This window comes from Aethalodelphis obliquidens, unplaced genomic scaffold (assembly GCF_003676395.1).
Source record: "Aethalodelphis obliquidens isolate GAN/ISIS:26980383/991018 unplaced genomic scaffold, ASM367639v1 scaffold31, whole genome shotgun sequence".
Classification (NCBI taxonomy): domain Eukaryota; kingdom Metazoa; phylum Chordata; class Mammalia; order Artiodactyla; family Delphinidae; genus Aethalodelphis; species Aethalodelphis obliquidens.
The window spans coordinates 13,596,307-13,615,351 of NW_020837975.1; the positions used below are offsets into that span (position 1 = coordinate 13,596,307).

General features: G+C 47.1%; 1 protein-coding gene across 20 annotated transcripts in view; it reads right to left on the minus strand.

Annotated features, from left to right (window-relative positions):
* TRERF1 (transcriptional regulating factor 1) overlaps positions 1-19,045 on the minus strand; it is a 229,467-nt gene that overhangs the window by 71,673 nt on the left and 138,749 nt on the right. Inside the window, exon 4 of one of the 20 annotated variants that reach the window (XM_027127245.1) lies at positions 4,183-4,264. The exons of the other annotated variants lie outside the window; for them this stretch is intronic. The gene's annotated coding sequence lies outside the window, so the exon portion shown is untranslated. The remainder of the gene's footprint in view (positions 1-4,182; positions 4,265-19,045) is intronic. 20 annotated transcript variants of the gene reach the window in all.

Below are 19,045 nucleotides of genomic sequence, written 5' to 3' on the forward strand. Positions count from 1 at the left end.
CATCTAGTTAGCTTTCAGATACAGCTTCAGTGAGACTTCTTGGACTCTCCAGAAACGCAAGTGTGCAACAGCACTTATCAAAGTTGCAATTAATTAATTATGTGATTAACGAGGGGGCCTCCCCAGTCAGACTGTAAGCTCTCTGAGGGCATGAGCAAGTGTCTGCTTTTTGCACCATCGTGTCCCATGGGGGAGCACAGAAGTTTGTTTGCACATCAAAATCACCTGGGGAGCTTTAAAAAACACAGATGCTTGGGGTTCACCAAAACCCATTAGACAATAGTGCTTAAAGCTGGTCAGGTGTTGTGACATGTGGCCAAGGCTGAGAACCTAAGGAGGCCACGGGTGCTGGGCTTCTGTCCTAGAGCAATCTTGAAGTGGCCCAGGGAGTTACAGTAGGACCTTGCTCCCTTTGCTTGTGGATACAATGCATCGTTTAAATGTTGTTTTCCACCCCAGAGATTATATTCGAGGAAATTCCGGAAGAGGGAAACAAAATCCTCATTGTTAGAGAGGAATACTATTCCTTTCATGAAGCACTCCCACGATAACCCCCTCCCCGACACTCCTCTGCCCGCTAACCCTGGTTTATCACCTTTATCCTCAGAGCCACAGGATTAACCTGATGTGTTCCTGAAATACACTTTAATATTTGGGGGGATAACCCCTAATTTTAAAAATTAAATCAGGCCCAGCTATACTATCTGGTGGAGTGCAAAACTTCACATTAAATTTTATTAAAACAGAAGAATTCAAAGCCAGTTCGTGACGGGACAGGCCCTCCAGGCCAGCCCCAAGCCGCAGGTAGAGGTGCTTTGCAGTAACTTGCCCATGGGGGCACTGGGGTGGGGGAGCTCCCCCGGGTCATCTGCACTGATCTGGCCTTTCCAGCGCAAGCTGAGAACAAGCTGCCCCTATCCTCTCAGTTCCCCTTACTAAAGGGGAGGGAGTAAGTACTACGTGCTAAATGTTCTGTCCCTCCCCCACCAATTCATATGCTGAAATCCTAACCCCCAAAGGTGATGCTATTAGTAGGTGGGGGCTCTGGGAGGTGCTTAGGCCATGAGGGTGGAGGTCTCATGAATGGGATTAGTGCCCTTATCAAAGAGATCCCGATAGCGCCCTCACCCCTTCTGCCATGTGAGGACACAGTGAGAAAGTATTAGCAATGCACCAGGAAGAAAGGGCCCTCACAGAACGCGACCATGCTGGCATGTTGATCTTGGACATCCAGCCTCCAGAAAGGTGTGAAATAAATTTCTGTTGTTTATAAGCCATCCTCTGTGGTTTTTCGTTATGGGCTAAGACAGTAAGATGTGTGAAAAAAAATCCAACCTCTTAAACACACTCAAATTAACAACTCCAATCCTCTGATGGGTTTCACCAGCCCAACGAAAGCACTGTCTGACTGAGTCCCAAGTCCCATGCCTCTGTGAGACGTAGACCATCACTTAACCCAGTGCAGGGCAAGCTCTCCTGAATACAGCTCTAGCGCCCATAGGGACCACCTGGGGAAGTTAAGAATGAAGCTTCACCTTGCACCCACTATGTTGGTAATAATAAAATAATAACAAGTGTTGGTGAGGATGTGGAGAAATTGGAACCCTTCTGCACTGCCGGCAGGAATGGAAAACGGTGCAGCTGCTTTAGAAAATAGTGTGGCAGTCCCTTAGAGTTATCAATGACCCAGTAACCCTACTCCTAGGTGTAAACCCAAAAGAACTAAAAACAGGCACTCCAACAAAAACGTGTTCACACATGTTCAAAGAAGCTCTGTTAACAATAGCCACAAAAGTGGAAACGACCCAAACGTCCATCAACTGGCTAACAGATAAATCTGGTATTGACATACAATGGAATATTATTCAGCCATAAAAAAGAATGAAGTTCTGATACATGCGACAACATGGATGACCCTCGAAAACATTAAAAGAGTCAGACACAAAAGGTCACATATTGAATGATTCCTTTTTTTTTTTTTTTTTTTGGTACACGGGCCTCTCACTGTTGCGGCCTCTCCCGTTGCGGAGCACAGGCTCTGGACGCACAGGCTCAGCGGCCATGGCTCACGGGCCCAGCCGCTCCGCGGCATGTGGGATCTTCCCGGACCAGGGCACGAACCCATGTCCCCTGCATCGGCAGGCGGACTCTCAACCACTGTGCCACCAGGGAAGCCCTGAATGATTCCTTTTATCTGAAATACCCAAAAGGTAGGTAAGTCCATGGAGATATCAAGCAGACCAGTGGTTGCCAGGGGCTGGGGCTGGTAGGAGAATGAGGGGTGACTGCTTAATGGGTATGGGGTTTCCTTTTGGGGTGATGAAAATGCCTTGGAACTAGACAGAGGTGATGGCTGCACAACACTGAGAACGCACTAAATGCCGCTGACCTCTATACTTTAAAATGGTCAGTGGTTAATTTTATGCTGTGCGAATTTTACCTCAGTTAAAAACAACAATAAACAAAGCTTCCAGGGCCCCACCGTGAGAGGCTCTGACTCAGTAGGTGTGGGCTGGGCCCAGGGATCTGCTTTTCCAAAGAACATCTGAGGGATTCTGACATGGGGGTCTCAGGCATGGCCTAAACGTTAAGGGCTGATGTGTGTAAATGATGCCTTTACTTTAGATGAACCAGTAACACCTGCTGCTATTTCCTGAGTGCCCAGTACGGGCCAGGCAGGCACTGGGCTTGGTGCTTTCAAATACAGTGTCTCAGAATCACACTGCAAGCTGGGAATGATCACTGTTTTGTTTTATAGTTGAGGAGACTGAGGCTCAGAGAGGTTAAGTAAGTTGCCCAGGGCACACAGCTGAGTAACAGTGGATTCATACCAGTATCTGTCTGACTCCACAGACCACAGTTTCCCCATCACCCCATACTACACCACAGTGTCTTTTAACAAGCCCTTCCAGGCAGCAGAAATGTCATTTTTGTGTTTATATGCTCTTTAGGTTAGAGACTTAGGTCATCTTACTAAAATGGAGGTCCTTGGGATCTCCTGGGAATTCACTAGAAATGCAGACTCTCAGTCCTCACCCCAGGTTTGCTGAATCAGACTCTGCTCTCCCCAGATGATTTGTGTGACACTAAAGTGTGAGCCGCACAGGTTTCTCTAGAGCTGTGCTATCCAATATGGTAGCCACTAGCCTATTTAAGTGGCTATTTAAATTAAAACTAATGGGGACTTCCCTGGCAGTCCAGGGGTTAAGACTTCGCCTTCCAATGCAGGGGGTGTGGGTTTGACCCCTGGTCGGGGAGCTAAGATCCCACATGCCTCGGGGCCAAAAAACCAAAACATAAAACAGAGGCAATATTGTAACAAATTCAATAGAGACTAAAAAAATGGTCCACATAAAAACAATCTTAAAAAAAAAATAAAATTAATTAAAATGAAATAAACTTAAAAACTCAGTTCGTCAGTTGTACCAGCCACATCTGAAGTGTTCCACAGCCACATGTGACAAGTGGCTACCACTGGGCAGCAGAAAATAGAACACTCCATCAGTGCTGTGCTACAGCAGGCTCTCTTGAACTTGGCACCACTGACATTTGGGGCTAGATAATTCTTTGTTGTGGGGGGTGGGTGTGGCGAGACTTCCAGCACATGGTAGAGTAGTAGTTTGCAACCTGGGATGATTTCGTCCCTCGAGGGAATGGCAATGTCTGTAGACATTTTTTGGTTGTCATAGCTGGGAGGTTCTACTGGCATCATATGGGTAGAGGCCAGGGATGCTGCTAAACATCTTACATCCTACAGTGCACAGGACAGCACAACAAAGAATTATCCGGTCCAAAGTGTCAGTGGTGCCGAGGTGAGAAGCACCCAGCTAGAGTAATCAAAAATACATGGCCATTCTCAGTAAAACCGGAGGCAGGAGACTCACGACACCAAAGTGCCCACCCCCCTCCTTTGCCAAATTCAGAACCGGAGAAGAGTATCTATTTTCGCCAAGAATGCAGAGTAAGAAGTCCTGGTTTCCAGAATAATCGACAAACTCATTACTAAAATGAGGTCCCTACACTTCAAATCCCAAGGGCTGGGAAATGAAGAAGTTAATTTTTGATGTTTGGAATGTGTGATAAATTCCACAAGAAACCACAATCTGCCTATCGGTCAGGTGTGGACACATCGTTCGTTCGTTCATGTATCTATTTACTTAAAAGTGTTTATTGAGCACCTACCATATGTCAGGTACTCTTCCAGCGTTGAAAGCAGAACGGCCAATAAAACAAACCAGGTCCCTGCCCTTGTGGAGCTGGCATCCTAGTGGAGGAGACCAACAGGACCCAAGTAAACAAATACACCAGCAGTGGAATGGGTATGATCAGTGCTACGAAGGGGAGGGGTGCAGAGGAGTGATGGGGGATGGGTATCTGAGGTCACCTATCTGAAGTGTCCTGGGGCAACTGAAAAGGTGTCATCTGGCAGAGACCTGAATGAACTGAGATTGTACCAGGTAATTCGAGGAGGGACAAGAGTTCCAAGCAGAGGGAACAGTGGCTGCTGACTCCTCTGGCGAAACAAGCTTTCTGGAGCTGGAAAAGGCCGGCATGTGAGGTTGGCAAGGCAGGAACGGGCCCGGTCACGGGGATAGGAACCCACTGGAGGGCTTGGAGCAGAGGAGAGATGGGGCTTGATCAGCTTTTCACATAGAGAACAAGTTATAGGAGGATAAGAGTGGAAAAGGCCAGACCTGTGACGAGGCTGCTACAGTCTTCCAGGCAAGAGATGGTGATGGCTTATTATTAGTTAATTAATGAATGAAATCATTAATATTAATACTAGCTCCCTACTTGGCCAATGTTATTAATACTCTATCTCAGATATATTACAGGTAGACTCAGCATCATGTTCAAGCTACTTCTATGGAGAAATGCGTTCTGAGTTCCAAATGATCAACTTGAAACCTTTTCCATCCACCTGGGTTGTAAGTCGGGGACCGTGTGACCTGGGAGAAGACAGCAAGAAAGGGAGTTGGGGGGTTAGGGAATTTTAGCAGGAGGAAAAAGGGTGTATGCCCCCAAATCCCCCTTTCTCTAGAACCATCAGAGGTGTCTGAGAGGGGCCTTCCAATTCTCCCAAGAATTGTCGGGTAGCAGATGGGTGAGAACCAGCAATTCTGCTACAGGCAGAACAGAAGGGAAAGGACCAGATCTTCCGGAAGGACAGCACTGCAGCTGTGAGTGAAGGAGGGTGTGGAGTCTTTTCCAAAAGCAAGGGAGTCTCTACTTCTGGGGTTTCTGAGGTTCTAGGGCATCACAGGGTCAGGGCACCAGTCACAGAATCGGCAGATTTAGGGCAGAAGAACCCAGCTGTGCCGGTTACTAACTGCACAGCATTGAGCGTGCTGCTGTTGACCTCCGTGACCCTCTGTAAAAGGAAACGACACCTCTGCCCCTCAGAGTGGTAGTGAGGGGTCAAGTCAGATGATGCCCGCGCCGAGAGTGATGACAACTTCCAGTCCACGTGCCGAGGTCTGGGCACGCCCCTCTTCTGGAGCAGGTGCAGAACCCACCATCCTCCACGGCATGAGGTTCTGTGCTATACACATGCCCAGGTAGTTCAGCTTTACACATAAAAAGGTGCTTCTCTTTCATTAATTCCTTTATTCAACACGCATTCACTGGGTCTTAGCGCCAAACATGGAAGAAACAGAGAGTGAGATGCAGCCTTCACACCCCAAGAACATGGGCAGCGGGGGCGGCTGGAGACATGAGAAGACGTTTCTCTGATTCTCCTTTTCCCTCAGGGCCTGGTGACCACTGTCCAGGTAGTTTTCATACCTTTTGACTAGAGCCACCAGCCTGCTGGGGCCTTGTCTACCAGCAGCCTGCAGGGCCAACCTTGGGGGCAGTGCCCTCTCTCTTCTCCAGACTGGCAGGCCATCCTGGTCATTTCTGCTGGAGCAGAAAAGGATGGTGAGGAAAAGGCAGGGCTGGCTAGGCAGAGGGAAGCCGGGAGAAGCGCTGGCCTTCAGCGAGGCCTTCCTTCCAGCCCCACTTCCTGCCCCCAGTGGACACGGCTCCAGATGGGTCAGGGGCCTCTCTGACCCCCAGCTCACCTAGGGCGCAGCATCTCTCTGGCGTTTCCCAAGAAACGTCTTCAAGAGAAGGCCCCAGCTCTGAGTCATCTGCAGCAGAGATGAGACCTTGTAAAAATAACTCCAAGTATGAGGCTCCTCCCGTATTCACATTATTCACGATACAAAGAACAAAAAAGCAGGGCAGGAAGCAGAGGAGGAAAAGTGTCGTTCCCATCAGTTTTCTTCACATGACAAGCAGCCAGGGACTCACTTGCTGAGCCCCACTGCGCTCTCTCTCCGCGGAGCGAATTACATAAGCCGGCGAGAGGGGCTTCTTGGCAGCCTTCTGACTCTGCCACCCACCCGTCTTCATCTCTCAACTCCAAATCCGAGGCTGGGTGCCTCGGATAATAGTGCTCATGTAAACATGATGAAGCAACTAGGTTTGCTCCCACAGGGCAGTCAGGAAAGGCCTTGGGGAGGTGAAAGTTGAGCTGAGGCCCAGATGACCAAGTGAAAATCTGAGTGGAGAACACTGGACATTCAGCAGGGACAGTTGAAGCAATGGCCCCGAGGCAAGGATCAGTGTGCACACGGCAGGCACAGTGGGTGGGACAGAGCAGAGGAGTTGGGGGGGGCGCAGGGGGTCCCCGACATGTAGGGTAGTGGTTCTCAGCCTGCAGTGATTTCGTCCTCCAGAGGATATCTGACAATGTCCGGAGACATAGCTGGTTGTCACAGCTGGGGACATGATACTGGCATCCAGTGGGTAGAGGCCAGGGATGCTGCTAAACATTTTTGAACGCACAGGTCAGCCCCCCTCAACAGAGAATTATCGGGCTCAAACATCAATAGTGCTGAGGCTAAGAAGCCCTGGTATAGGGTCTCTCAAGTCACCGTAAGGAGTCCATGTGCACGCACAGGACTAACCGGTGCCTGTGCCTGCCGGAGTGTGGTCCTTACACATGCGCGTACATCACGTGCACGTCCAGGGTATGTGTGTTGAGATGAAAGAGAGGATGCTAGGACCAGATCTCAGAACACAGGAGCCAGGGCGGAGGCAAAGAGCTGGGATAAGGTTCCTCCAACCTAATTGGGAGCGAAGAGGGAGGTCCTGGAACAAGGACAGAGGAGGTCGAATACAGGGAGGCTGGAGGCTATGGGCAAGCAGACGGAGGCCACGGGGAGCTGTTTTCAAGCAGATGATGTCCCTTGAGAGTCAAGACAGGGCCCTGGGTGAAGGGAGAGGGGCCACCCTGTCCTAGTGAAGGGGCTAAGAGCTGGAGAATGCAACAGGTCTGATGAGTGTGGAGGGCACAGGCTGAGGCAGTGTGTAGACAGCCCAGGAATGAAGAACAAAATCACCAGAAGAAACAGCCAAGGGCTGAAGAGAAGGGACTCAGGTGGGCAGGACATGGGTGGAGGGCCCCAAACCCAATCACTCAATACCTGGAAGAGGCAAATGAGGAACCCAGAGGGTTCCTGGACAGTTACGGGCATTTGGGTATGATCTTGAATTTGGTTACGACTACAGAATGGGTTGTTCTCTGCTCCGTTGGGGGGCAGGGGCACCTGGAGGTCAGGCCACCGGGCTGGTGGTCCAACACAGAGAGCACTTTAGGGTGCAAGTGATTTCATTTCTCCCCAAAGTCAAGTAAGCCCACCGGGGAGAGGCCGAGATGACCAATGCCTGTGACACGCAGTTAACCCCGGGCGCCTCTTCTCCTCACCCTATTGATAATCTAGATGATTCATTCGGAGAGGCTGGTCCCGCCTCAGCGGAAACAGAATCTAGATGAGGTTCTCATCACTTAGAAATGAGAAGAATTTCTCAGTGGAGAAGCAGGCTGGAACCCTTCCATAGTCGCTATGTAAAGAAGCCTTTCTAATTTGGGGGAGGGTGAGCAGGACAGGCTGCCTCAGAGGGACTTGTTCCGACAGAATTGCTGGTGGAATCCTTGGGTCCATGTCTATGCCCACAAGTGGGCAGACACCCTCATTACCACTCACACTCAGCGCTGACTCCCTTCCCCTATAGTTTTAAAATAACGCTTATTCTCCTCCACCTAGAAAGCATGCTCACTGTAAAAGTTTTAAACATACACAAGAGAAAAAGAAAAGCCACTCATAATCCCATCGTTTCGTGAGAATATTTCCTTTTTTTTTTTTTTGCTAAACTTTTAAAATATGATAGTTGAGATCATATTGTATATGTAGTTTTCTATTCCATTTCTAATGTGAGCATATGGCCATGTTATTAAACTATTAGCTTTAATCATTGAAATAATCCACTGAAAATATGGTATAGTTTCTAATGTTATGAGAGGCAGAGCGCAGATCCTCTGAGGACTTATTTCATCTAATGCAGGTATTTTAAGGGACCCCTGAGCATTGAATACAGGAGTTGTCCCCATATTCTGAGCACTTACTACATGTGCCAGGTACTCGGCCTCCTACCGTGTCAGGTGGCAGCGGAGATTAGAGGTGGGGATGGCTTAATACCATACTGTCACATGCAATATGCATTCCTTGTCTCCAGACTTGGGACCTGTACACTTCACTTGGTTGAGGGTCATACCCCATCCCACTCTTCTCACAGAAAAACTATGGACTCCTCACTCAGTTAAGGGGCAGCTGTAGGTCCCGTCTCGGCACAGGGAATGTAGAAGAACCTGGGTTAGGTCCTGAGAGGCAAGGAAAAGTAGGCAATGGAAAAGCTCTGGAATGGTCATCAGGTGTAGGGATCAGTAGTGGTTGGTCAACCACAGCCTGCAGGCCAGCTAGCCACCTGTTTATGTAAATAAAGCTTTATTGAAACACAGCCACACCTATTCATGTCAATAGTGTCTATGGCTGCTTTGGGCCACAATAAGCAGACTTGAGCAGTTGTGACAGAGACCACATGGCCCGCAAGCCTAAAACATTTACTACTTGGCTCTGTAAGACAAAGTTTGCTGACCCCTGTGTTTGGAGGCCAGCCGTCCTCCAAAATCTGTGTTCCCCCTCATTTAGTTGAGAGTTGTCACTGAGAGGCAGCTGCCTAGCCCAGAGCTACACCTCCCAGCTCCTCCCGTGACAAGGTGGGACCCGTGACTAGAGCTCACCAATGAAATGTGGGCGAAGAGGTCTCTGTCATTTGGGGGCCAAGATTGTTAAGAAGTGGGTGAGCCTTCACCACCTTGTTTTTTTCCCTTCCACCTGAACACAGGGTACTCCTAGGCCCGGTAGCAGTGTTTCTCAACCTTCTTTCATCACTGTTGCCCTTGTAAGGAGCGTTTTCAGATACTTTTTTCCTAGGTGTCTTCTTCCGCCTAGGAAATTTTAATACACTGTTTATCTGTTTATGTACCAAATGTATATCTGTGATTTATGTATTAAAATGAGATTTTTTTTGGCCCCAAGAGCTAATTTTGCCCCCCTAAGCGTGATACTGCCCCAGTTGAGAATGCATCCTCTAAGGTACAGCACAGTCACAAGACGGACGGTGCCTGGGTCCCTGAATTACTTTGTGGAAGAACGCCAGTCATGCCAGGACAGCTGCATTTGACTGTTAGAGCTGCAAGAAATCACTTCAATCGTGGTAAGCCCCTGAGAACTGGGAGATGATTACGGCAGCTACCACTGCCTTAACAGTGTTAGTACAAGATCTAAATTTGATAGTTAAAAGAAAATTATGAATTGGATAAACATGTTGATAATACAAGGAACTTCTAAATCCTAAAAGAGGTAAATTTAGGATTAAAAACACCTACTTTAGATGGTGGACAACAAATTAACTGCATTCATTTATATTCTTTCCATCTAGACACATCATCACCAAGATGAGAGTGAAATAAGTTTTTTTAAGACATAATTTCAAACAACAGAGGGAACAGGTAAGGGCTACTGGAAAAGAGGTTGGGACAACTTTGTGGAAAAGAGACAGAGTATGAAAGATTAGAAACTGATGAGGCAGCCACAGGGAGCCTGACCCTGTAGTAGGCACAGATATTATGAGAGTCCATCAGCCTGGCAGAATGGCCAAGAGGCTCATGACTCAGAGCCACCAAGGCAGCGGAGGGCAGGAATCAAATGTGAGGATGAAAAGGTGGTGGGGTGGGGGAGGCAGGGATGATATAAAATCTGATGTCAGAACAGTCGAGCCATTGGTACTCATGGGGCAGCCAGGTATCTACTCTCCCAAGCATTAAAAAAAAAAAAGGAATTTCCTTCTCGGAAGAAACTGAACGGACCCAAAGAAAAGATGAGACCCAGGAAGCAGCAGAACTAACCTAGTATAACAGTACAGGAAAATCCCAAATGTCAATTGTGTAGCAGGCCTAGACAGCAACCAGGTCAAATTTGAGGAGGATAGAGAACTCTGGGGGGAAGGGAGAACATATAAAATACCCAATTGGCTAGAGAGTTTGGGAGGAAAAACAATGAGGATATGATAATAGCAATTGGTGGGGGGAAAAAACGAAGGCAATGACATACTCTTGGAAAAATATAAAGCCACATATATAAAGGAAATACATATTATGGACTCCAAAGAGGACAACAGATCAGGCATCAGGGTCACACACTTAAACGCCTTCAGGGTCAGGTAAATAAGTAAATGAACACAGCAGGCTAGGAGTCTGAGCACATGCATACACTGTATGAGTAGTAGGGACTGCAGCAAACTGGAGTAGGAAAGCCCATTTTAAAGCGGGCAGCCTCCAGCAGAGTGTTGCCATATGGAACGTCAGACCAGATCTTACAGCCTTTAAAACAATACCCCAAACTCTGAATCTGTTAGGAAAACTCTCCTTATTTTAAAATGTTGGCTGAAACTTTTTTAAAAAATCACTAGGCAAACCAAACAAGTATGTCGGAGGGTTAGACTGTCAATTCACGACTTGTTTCTACATTCACAATCACATAAGCCCTATCTGCTGATTTTTCAGTCTTTAGAGTCAAACTACAGACACAGCACAGTTTTTACTGGCAGTTACAAAATAAAAATGTAAGTGTTATCACCCTTAACAATGTAAAAGTAAAAATAGAGATGACAGAAATTGAAAAGTTGGAAGGCAGTTGGGGTAAGGGCACTGATACCTTCATCTTACTGACTAAGGGCGTCGAGATACTGTTGTTAACAAGCAAGAAATATGATAGTAAAAATATTACTTATAAAGCTAACCAAGTAGAGGAACTATAAATAACGATACAACTATACTGTGAGGATGTGGGGAGGGGAGGTAGGAGGGTGGTATAAGCGAGCTAAGTCGTCATCTATCATAACAGGAAGTAAGCAGGTAATTTCTAAAATAGGAGTAAAACAAAAGCACATTACTCTTAAATATGGAGGTAAATGTCAGAAAAAGATAATTGAAAGAGTTACAAGAGGTTGCCTCAAGGGAGAGTGACAAGTTAGGGAGGGAAGAAGCCAAGAGACTATTATTTTTATCATAGATTCTTCTGAATGTGTGCTCCCCGTCGAAAAAAACAAAACAAAACCCCAAAACCCTTTTGTAAGAAAATGAAACAGATCAATTCATGGGCTGATAACTAAGCCTGCAAGGTTGACTCTCGGTAATACTATAGATAGCACTCAAAAAGGTTTAAATGGAAATAATTTAATGAATGGACCAGTTAGAGAGGTGTAGGAAGGGTTAAGGGAACCAACAAGATATGGTGTGGCACCCAGAGGCTGAAACCAGCAAGAAGCCTTGATCATCCCTAAGTTAGAAGGGAAAGGGGAGGGAACAACTGTTCCTGGAGCCCAGTGATTCTCCAGTACTGGGAGAGGGGCTGCAGATGGAAAAGAAGCCATTGCCAGAAATCAGGGGGATTAATACTCCAACCTCTCTCTCCTCCTTGTTCTTATATCTCCTGCTGGTGTCTCCTACTGGCCAAACCCAGTGAAACCAGAAGGTAAAATAAAGGAGCCCAGCTGATGTAATCCATAGGGGCCAGCCTCCCCAGACACAGCGTGGCAGAAATAGATCGGGGGCGGGGGGCAGATGGAGAATAAATAGCACACATTCTCACACTCTCCATTACCTATCTGAGAGTTAAAAAATGGATTAGATAAACCACACATTTGTCCCAGAGTGGTAATTTCAACCTTGTCTAGTTCAGCAGCAGAACTAAGGGACTGACAGGAAGAGGTGATAAATAATGTATAATTTCCCCCAATTTTAATTAGCAAATAGAGATGGTGACTTCCATATGTAGGCCCTTTAGTCACTGAGGAGAACCAAGATATATGAAGCAAGAATCCCATCCACGTGACAAAAGGAAAGTGAGCCAGACACACACAGAAAGGTAACCATACAATGTGGTAGGACGGGCATCCAATGAAAATAGCCATGCTTGCCTCCAGGGCCCAAACCAGGAGGCAACACACCTTCCCAGGCTTTCCTTGCAGGGTGAGTGGAATTAGACGGGAGATGGCAGCATGCAAGACACGTCTGGGAGCAGTGAGTAGGTCTGCTGGTCACAGGATGAGTGAGACACAGGCTGGTCATCAGGCTGGGGCAGCGCAGTGGAGGGATCCAAAACGCCAAGCTCAGGAGCTGGAACTTTACCTTTAGAACAGGATGTTGCCCCAAATTTCAGATCAGGTGACATGCCTGAAGCAGTAAGGGAATTACATGGGTGGGAAATGGACCAATGTCAAAGCGAGGGAAGGTGGGGATACACACAAGGAAGGGACTTGCTCCTAGTAGGTGTTAATATCTGTGGAAGGATGAGAGGCCGGTAGGGACGGAAGGAGGGAGGATGTATATAGGTAAGCACCTAGCTTGTCTTTTTTCCATCGTGGAGCACAGGCTCCGGATGCGCAGGCTCAGTGGCCCAGCCGCTCCACGGCATGTGGGATCTTCCCAGACTGGGGCACGAACCCGTGTCCCCTGCATCGGCAGGCGGACTCTCAACCACTGCGCTACCAGGGAAGCCCTGCCTTTTCTTGGTAGTGGGAATATAAAGCCCCAACTATGCTAGCGTGAAACACTTCACTGAACTCTCGTACGTCCTGCTATTACTGTATGAATCACTTGAATGCAAGGATGGTGACCTACTCATCTTTACATCCCCAGGCCCTAGCTCAGGGTCTGATCCATAATAAGTGCTCAAAAATAAGAGACCCACTGGATGGGACAGGTGGTTGGATGGATGGATGTCTGGATGGATGGATCAATGGATGGGTGGGTGGGTGGATGGATGGATGGATGGATGGATGAATGGATGGATGGATGGATGGATGGGTGGGTGGATGGATGGATGGATGGATGGATGGGTGGGTGGGTGGATGGATGGATGGGTGGATGGATGGATGGATGGATGGACGGACAGGTGGGGGATGGATGGGGTGACAGGGGCCTACAGTTGGATGGCAACAGTACAAACGAATGAAAGAACAGAGTCAATAGGCTCTGGCACCTGGAAGCTTCCCAGAGTGTGCAGTCCTGATGCCTGTCTCTTTTAGAAAGTGGGAGATTATAACATAATTGCTTTATCACTCTGCAAATATTCCCCAGCTTGTGAGGGCATGTTTGGTTATTAACAGATCATGCAACAAATTAGACACAGGGAAAAAACCATGATGATAGAAAGGGGGGTGAGGCCCAGGGCAAGAACCAGCGACCAAAGCTCCCTCTCACATACTATTTAGGAGGATGGGGTCAGACACGTTGGCCTGCTTTACTTGAAAGGTCTGGTCACCCATTCTTTAAAGTCCATCTCAAGAGGATGACAAGGAGCAAGAATCCCTTTCCACAGGGCTGTTTCCCCATCACATACCAACATCCCATCCATTATCACGAGCTTGTTTTTAATTAATGGCCTTGGCAAAACCACAGAAACCAAAACAGTGCTCATGCATTGGCTTCAGAATAACACCAGCTGTTGGAATTAAACAGCCAGGCTGGTAGCCTAATGATGAATAAGAACAACTTCCTTCAAAAAAGTACCATCAGGGCTTCCCTGGTGGCGCAGTGGTTGAGAGTCTGCCTGCCGATGCAGGGGACGCGGGTTCATGCCCTGGTCCGGGAAGATCCCACATGCCATGGAGCGGCTGGGCCTGTGAGCCATGGCCGCTGAGCCTGTGCATCCGGGGCCTGTGCTCCGCGGCGGGAAGGGCCACAACAGTGAGAGGCCCGCGTACCGCAAAAAAAAAACAACAAAAAACAAAAAGTACCATCAGTAGGCAAGGGATTTTGGGGTCCCTGGAAAATAAAACTCACCACTTTCAATCAGATGGGACAGCTGCCCTACATACCATAATCCTATTGACCAGTTATATAAGTACAACATCTCTTACATCAATGGACCAAAAATTGATTTTGAGATTCTAGCTAGACTCTTTTAGACATTTAAGAATTGCTTGATACCACAAAACGACTGCAAGTAAGGGAAGGGGGTGAAATCTGATAAGGACTTGGTACCACCAAGACAGAGATGAGTGGTGGCTAATTATCTACCTTTCCCTCATCCAGGTAGGAAGAGAGAATATGTTTGCTCTTTCCTAGTTCCAGAGTGAGGATGCCCAATGGCTCCCTGCATCTGCACCACCCTGTGCACATCTCAAAGTGATTTCACCAACAAATCTTCCAAGAATGCAGAGGACTAGCTGGGGCAGGTTCCTTTATTCCTATTTTACAGATGGGGAAATTAAAGCACATATATCTGTGTAAGCAACTTGCTCCAGGGTCTCAGAGAGGAGCCGCTGGCCCAGCCTGGTCTGGAACACTGGTCTCCTGATGACTTGAATGCAAGGACAATGACTTACTCATTTTTGGATCCCCTAATCCTAGCAGAGAGCCTGGTCCTGGTCCATAATATGTGTTTAATAAATGTTTACTGATAGAAGACTCCCAGGGCCAAACTATTACATTAACTTCTCTCTGGACTTGATTTCTTTATCTGTAAAATGGGAATAATAATATTCTTCTCATACGCTTAATGTGAGGATCAAATGTATTCATACAAGTAAAGCTCTTATAATTCTGTCTGGCACGTGGTTGGTACTCCCTAATATTAGCTATTACTATCATCATTGATATTGTAACTGCTATGAAGAAAAGAGAATAAGGCAATAGGAGAGAGAATAGCATGATGGGGGCAGGGGTGTGCTACCTTAACTAGGGTTGTGGGGAAGGGCTTTCTGAGAATGCCACATTGGAGCAAGACCTAAATGAAGACAAGGAGTCAACGGTACCAGATCTGGGGGAGGGCAGGTCAGACGGAGGGCATGGCAGGGGCAAAGGCTTGGAGATGGGAGCGAACTTGGTGTGTCTGAGGAGCAGAAGGAAGTAGCAGTTTTGTAATGATCACAATCCAGCTTCTTACGGTTTCTACATCCCAATTCCTATCCCTAATTTTTAGGAGTCAATGTAGAATTATACGTCTGAATAGCCACCCCATAGTAGACAGCATCTTAAAGGCCACTCTGAAGGTTTGGTCAAAGTATCTCAAATAGGTCTGAAGAACTCACTTTGCTGAAAGTTTAAGAAAATCCCTTCAGCACCGTTCACACATTTCTGAAACAGATCTTATTTCTAGCCCATGGGCTAATGGCTGGGGAAAATGAGGCTCCAAGTCCCCTCCATCCTGGAAGTCCCCAGCTTATGCTCTGAATGCAATTTACCAGCATCCGCCCCCCTCGGCCTCCTCCCCAAGCACGTCTCACCAGGGGTAAATCTGGAAAATGCAGAGGCAGGAGGCAAGTTGGTAAGGTAAGCACTGGGGAGAAACACAAATTGGAAGTAAAGCCATCGAAGCAACATTGTCCTGTGTCATCTGAGACTGTTCTATGCTTTTATAACAGAAAGCCTGAGTTGAACCAAATTAATGTGGGCCATTTAAAGCCCTGGTCCCACTTGTCTTGTCCTGACTTCCTCTTAGGCTCAATCAGATCAGATTTGGACAGGAAGAGCCCCTCCTCTTAATCACTGTTCCCAGTGATCAACACCTCTGCCCTGAGGCCAGCTGTTAGTGGCAGGAGGGGCCTACTGAGATTAGCAGCAATGCTTGTCCACATCACATCCATACCCCTCATGACATTCACCCTCTGCCTCTGGATCACCCCAATGTGAGGTGGGTCCTGGAACACTCCTGCCAGCCACATCCCAGGTCAATAATGTTGGGTCTCAGGCGGGGCTGCCTCTTCCCCAGGACCAACCTCCCACACCTACTGCGGCTAAGCAGTCCCTGGAGAACTGTCCATGGTGACCTTGCCCTCCTTCTGCAGGACCTGAGGACCACGCTGGAACTCAGTCACATTCACATGTGCAGCCAGCCCATCCCTCAGGTGTGGTCAAATGAAGAAATAAAGAACACCCCAGAAGCCCAAGGTTCAGGTACTTCTGGAAGCACACCACAGAGGCAAAAGGCTGATAAACTTTACTGTTTAAAATTGATCAATCGGAGGGACTTCCCTGGTGGCGCAGTGGTTAAGAATCTGCCTGCCAATGCAGGGCACACCGGTTCGAGCCCTGGTCCAGGAAGATCCCACATGCCACAGAGCAACAAGCCTGCAACTACTGAAGTCCGTGCACCTAGAGCCCGTGCTCCACAACAAGAGAAACCACCACAATGAGAAGCCCGCGCACCGCAACGAAAAGTAGCTCCCACTCTCCGCAACTAGAGAAAAGCCCGCACGCAGCAATGAAGACCCAGTGCATCCAAAAATAAATAAAAATTTTCTTAAAATTTAATAATAAAACTTATCAGACTGATAAGAACCTGCAGTACAAACAAACAAACAAAAAAACTAATACTAAACTTTCTTTGGGTTATTTGTATGGAAATATGTTAATATAAATGTTTCAGACATTACATGAAATTTCTAAAAATCTTATATGTCCTGGTATAATGTTATAAGTCATAATTCTACTTATTACTTTAAAATGTATATCTCAGAAATAAAAAAAAGAAAAAAACTTATCAGTTGGATGTGTAAACAAAAAAGGCAAACAAAATGAAATGTCAACAAAATTTTTAAAAAATCTGTCATATTCATAGCCTTAATATATAAAGAGAGCTTAAAATCAAGAAAATGATAAACACACAAAGAAAAAAATGGGTTACAAGCAGTCCATGAAAGATGAAATACAAATGGCATAAATACATGAAAAATCCTCAACCTCGGGAGAAATCAATAAAATCAACCTATTAAACTGGAAAAGATTTTTATATCATAGTGCAGTGTTGGTAAAAATGTGGAAGAAGCAAGCATGCTCATACACCGATGGTAAGTTGACTAATGTTTATCCAAACTTTGATGTGCAGGCATTTTGAGCCAGGGATCTATCTCACAGAGTGTTCACATTATATACCCAAACATACATGCTCAAAGACACCCAGTATCAACAAGAGTGTGGAGAAACAAGCACGTTCATCTATGGCTAGTGGGAATGCAAAGTAGTGTCGTATTTATGAAGAGAAATTTAGGAATATGCACCAGTAATACCTTAAAGTTTCACATATCCTTTGACCCAGAAATTCTACTTACAGAAATTCATCCTTAGGAGATCATAATATGCCTAAAGATTTAGCTACAAAGATGCTCATACGCTGTTTTTAATGGACAGGTAGAGGAGGGCGGGCAAAATATAAATTTGTAAAATGCCAAGACAGGGTAAATAGCAGCTATAGAAATAGAGTGGAATTCTAGGAAGTGATTCCAAATTATGCCACGGTCTTCTGGTTAAAAGAACGGTAGATTGAAAACATGTGTTGATCTCCTTTTCCTTCTAGGGCTCCACTAAAATGATAGTAAAGGAATTTTTTAAATTATATAAACTTACAACATTGAAAAGAACAGAAAAGAGGCAATTAGCCCATTACAGGATGACAGCAAATGGACAAGAGGCATAACTGAGATACCAAGACAAATGATCAGAGAAAGATGTGGACAAGAAGGGTGTGATCTGCTCTGTAAACTCCAGAGGGTGAGACAAGCAAGGATGCCAGGCATGGGGAAGGGTGGGGAGTGAGGCTGAAAATGGGGACTAACTGGAAGTAAGAAAACAGAAGACTGACACTTACATACACCCTCTCTCATTCACTCCCTCTCTCCCACGCACAGGCACCTTGCAGGTAGGAGACTGCAGGTCCCCCCTCAGATTAACTGAATGGCAAATGGGCCACCCCGACTAGTAACCAGTTCCCCAAGGGTCACTCAGAAAAGCTCCCCAGCGGCTAACCACTAAGCCAAAAGGGGCAAAGGCACAGATGCAGAATGAAGGGCCACTGGGTGCTGTAGGTCCCTGAGCAGAGGAGAGGAAGGGATTCAGAGCCCAGCGTAGGGTCTGACCTCCAGGCCACTCTGAGTCCCAGGTAAAGCCAGACTAGCAGCGCTACCGGAGGCATGTGCTCTACCAACCCACACATCTGCGTGGACAGTCCTGCCCTCAGCCTCCCCGCTTCCCTTGAGCTTTGCCGGAGAGTTGGGAATGGAGACTTTGTTTCCAAAGAAGTCAAATGTGCATCACTAGCCATCCTTTTCCTGCAAAAGTCAAGAGATGGTCTAAACCAGGTGTGACATCTTTGAAAGAAGAGGCCCAGTGAGGTACGGGGTGAGGTGGAGTGTAGGGGCTGAGCCCAAGGAAGCTTTGCTCACTCTGAATTTTCCTGGGATTTCTACACAGAGAACAACAGCTCAGAAAACAGGTGATCCGTGACTGGATTCTCTCAGATGGTCAAGGTGAAGCTCACAGCAGAGCCCCCTTACCTCCTTGGGCTGCAGGTGATACTGAAAAGGGAGCGAGACCTCATGTCGGGGGGGTGGGGGTGAGTGGGCAGGAGCATCCCTCCTCAGCCTGGTAGGCAGGTGACAGTGCCAACTCCCCGCCGGGTGGGACAGTCCCGTCTAAAGGCAAGGAGACAGCTCTCGCTCCTTTTCTAGGCCTCCCTCTCCATCACTGAGAACTTGACCTCTGTAAATGTGCTCAAAGGGCTCTCACTTTACTTAGGGCCTGAGGAAGCCCCTTCCACTGGTTTTTAAAGACAGTCAATATTTACCTTCCTGTCACAGTGTCTACTTTCTAAGAATT